The following is a 4,032-nucleotide window of genomic DNA, read 5'->3' as shown; positions in this document are numbered from 1 at the left end:
GTGTGGAGCTCCTGCTGAAGGGAGGAAAACCCACACGCCGCTTCCGGGGGAGGAGGAGGGTGGCGGCCATTGGGGCTGACGGCGGAGCGGGAAGGAAGGCGGGAAAATGGCCCCCGCGGGCCCGGCCGTTAGCGCAGCGCTGAGGCGGCGGGCGGCTGGGCGCTGCCTTGGCGGCGCTGGGCGTTCGCTGCCGCTTTTCGGTGCATCTCGCTGCCTGCTCATCCCGCCCAGGCATCCGCGGCGTGTCCGTGAGGATCCGACGGGAGAGGGGCCGAGGGCCTTGGCGAAGTCCGGGTGTTGCCCCGTAGGCGGGTTCGTTACCCGCTGCGCAGCGCCAGCGCACACACCGAGCCGGGGTATTCCTTATTCCAATGGTTTGCGCAAAGCAGGGAGTTAGGTGGTAACCCACAAACTCCCAGTTCCCGGACTGTCAAAACTTTATACTGTTTATACGGTTTAGCATACAAAGGCAGCCTTCATCGGTTACAAATTGCCCAACTTGATTACTTAGTATTCCTCTTCCCATTTGTCAAATAATCATCTCGGTTGTCATGTTAATTAGTTCGCATGCTCAGTCTCAAATAATTTTGGGTCTGGGGGATTCCCAGGGTCACCATCTCCCCCTGCTGGAACTACTTTTCCTCTAGTTTTGCTGAGCTCATTGGCCGTGATGAGCTCCCTTTGCAAAAAGTTCCTTTTCTGAACAAAAGGATTTGCCACTGCAACATACAAAGTGCTTGTAACCTGAACTAACCCTGAACAACTCATTCCCGCCAACTGTCTTAAAGTCAAACCGCCAACACCACATTCAGTGCCATCAGTCACCCAATATCACAGACAGATGATGTCCATTGCTCTCCCGTCATCTAGCAGGCCAATCACTTTATCATAGAAGTTTATCCAGTTGGTTAAGCGTGACCTCCCTTTGATAACTCGATACTGACGTCTCCTGGTGATTTTCTTTAACTGAAGTGTCTGGAAACAGTTGCCAGGATTAGCTGCCCCATCACTGTCCCAACGATCAGGGTGAGGCTGACCAGCCTATAGCTCCATGTGTCCTCCTTGCCATTCTTGAAGATAGAGGTGACATTTGCTTTCCTCCAGTCCCCAAGCACCTCTCCTAGTCACTATGATGGATCAAAGATTACCAGAAGTGGCCTTGCAATGACATCTGCCAGCTCCCTCCACACTTGTGGGTGCATCCCATTCAGGGCCCATGGTCTTACATATGTCCAGTTTGCTTAATTATCCCTTGACCTGATTCTCTTCCACCAAGGGTCCAGCCTTCCCCCCTGATCTCTGGGACCTGGAATTTCTGAAGGCCGGTCTTGCTGGTAAAGACTGAGGCAAAGAAGGTATTCAGTAAGTCAGCCTTTTCCATGTCCTGTGTCACCAGGTCATCCATCTCATTTAGCAATGGGCCCACATTTTTCCCTAGCCTGTCTTATGTCACCTATGTAGTTACAGAAGCCATTCTTGTTGTCTCTGACATCCCTGGCTAGATCCCATATTCCTGCTGGGCTTTAACTTTCTTAACTTCATCTCTTTATGCTTGAACAATGTTTCTGTATTCCCCCCAGGTTATACATCCTTGCTTCTATCCACCCTTTGTATGCTTCCTTTTTTGTGTTTGAGTTTGACCAGCACCTCCTTGTTCATCTACACAGGCCAACTGGCATTTTTGCCTGACTTTCTATTTGCTGGCATGAACTGCTCTTGAGCCGGGAGGAGGTGATCCTTAAATATTAACCAGCTTTCTTGGGTCCCTCCTCCCTCCAGGGCTTCATCCCATGGGACTCTTCCAAGCAGATCTTTGAAGAGGCCAAAGTTCACTCTCAGGAAGTCCAGGGTAGTAAGCCTGCTTTTTACACTCCTCCCTCCCCTCAGGATCCTGAGCTCCACCATCTCATGGTCACTGCAGCCAAGGCCGCCTTCGCACTTTGCATTCCCCACAAGCTGCTCATTGGCATGAGGTCCATCAAACCACTGGTCTTCATTGGTCCTTGTTGGCTCCTTTATGGCTTGGAAGAGGAAGTTATCAGTGCCCTTCAGGAACCTTGTGGATTGCTTATGCCCTGCTGTGTTGTCCCTCCGGCAAATATCAGGGTGGTTTAAGTCCCCTATGAGGAACAGGGCTGGTCCTATATGTCTGCCTCATCTGCTTGTTCTTCCTGGTCAGGTGGCCTAATAGCAGACATGCACTATAATGTCACCTTTACCTGTCCTGTCTTTAATCCTCCCCCATAAAGTCTCATTCAGTTCCCCATCTATCCCCAGGCAGAACTCCATGCACTCCAACTGCTCTTTCACATAAAGGGCAAATTCCTTGTTTTTCTGAGCCTGTCCTTCCCAAAGAGCCAGTCTCCCTTCTTTGTAACGCTCCTTCTTTGTAACGCTCCATTCATGGGTCCCATCCCACCACATCTCTGCGATCCCAACAAGATCATAGCCCTGCAACTGCACACAGCCTAACTCATCACGTTTATTCCCCATGGCGCATGCATTAGTATACAGGCACTCCAGAGAGGCACCCCAGCATGTGGACTGCCTAGAAAGGGACTGGGGGATTTCTCCATCATGGTGCCTTGTAGGCATTTCCTTGCTTACATGCAAGTGCTGGAGGTGACCCCACTTAAGCCCCATCTTGTTGATTTTGTGTTCCATTCCCGTCACATCACCCCATGTCCTTTAAACACATTTAAGCATTACCTATTAGTTTTTATTTTAGTGCAGATCTTTGGGAGAAACAAAATTAGACTGTTCTGCTCTCCTCTTCTGTTACTTCTGCAATTTCTAATCTGTGATTATCTAGTCTTCAATTTTGTTTTCTCAGAATTTGTCAGGGTCATTTTGGAAAACCAGTCATATTTCCTTCTGTTTTCGTCATACTGCAAGGAGTATGGCTTTTCCTTTAACTGTCGTTATGTAAAAGTTACTTATCTTCTTTTAACCAGTGGGATAACATCATACCTATACTTAGGAGAGAGGAAGGAACTGGCCCTTTGCAGCTTGCTCCTCTTTAGCCTTTGGTAAAACACTAAAATGTCTCCTTCTCTGTGTTCTTCTTTTTGCCCAGGACAGCCATCTTTCTCCCTGGCCTGTGCATGGGAGTAGGCCTTCACCCTGTAATGAAAATCCTCCTTTACTCTTTATGGTGAGCTCCCAGCCACAGTCAGTTTTCTCTGACAACTTACTAGAAAAGCACATCCTACAGTGTGAAACAGAGCAAGGTCTTAAAAAGATGAGTTTGGTACAATGCTCTGGGTGATGCTCTGATTGTGTTGAGAAAGGAATGTACTCTGAATAATTAGAAAAGGTTCCACTGACTATTTTAAAGTAAAGGAATGTACCACTGATGATAAAGGATTGTACTCTGAATAATTAGAAAAGATAAGGTGAGCACCTGAAGGAGATAAGGAGACCATGAGTCAGGAAATCATTGAACAAAGAAAGTTGAAAGGTTTACTCCACCTAGATCCTACCTTTTAGGAACAGAATGATTAGGTGTCAAAATCAAATGAATATGTATGTAAAGATGTTATAACCTCTCATGAAAACTGTATAAATTACCTGACTTTTCACTGAAAACTTTGGAGCTAATTTGTCTGGTGCGAATCGGCTAGCTCCCCAACATTGCATGAAATAAACACCTTTGCTGCTTAAAAACAGAATTTGTCTCTGAGCAGTTACTCTGTGCCATTTTGGCATCAAGTGTGATCTGCAGTCCACCAGCAACAGGGAGAGCAGCCGCTCATGTTTGGCTCCATGTACCTGCCCAAGTGCTTCTACACCTCCTGAACAGCAGAACAGCTGCAGCTGTTCAGTATCAGCTGTGACAACTTCAAGGTTAGAGAGCACTTGTAAGGCAGGCCAACCCCTTTCCCAGCTAAAAATTATGAGCTTTACAGAAACTGGCTTCAGAACAGTTATTAAAGAGGGGAAAAAGTGAACAACCTTACATGTTAGTGTACAACAGGGGCTGATACAAGAAAAAGCCCAGAAGACAGCAAGAACAATAAAATAGAACCAAGA

The sequence above is a fragment of the Falco rusticolus genome, chromosome 6 (genome assembly GCF_015220075.1).
Source record: "Falco rusticolus isolate bFalRus1 chromosome 6, bFalRus1.pri, whole genome shotgun sequence".
Lineage (NCBI taxonomy): Eukaryota > Metazoa > Chordata > Aves > Falconiformes > Falconidae > Falco > Falco rusticolus.
The sequence above is the reverse complement of the archived record's forward strand: the minus strand, read 5'-3'. Positions refer to the sequence as shown.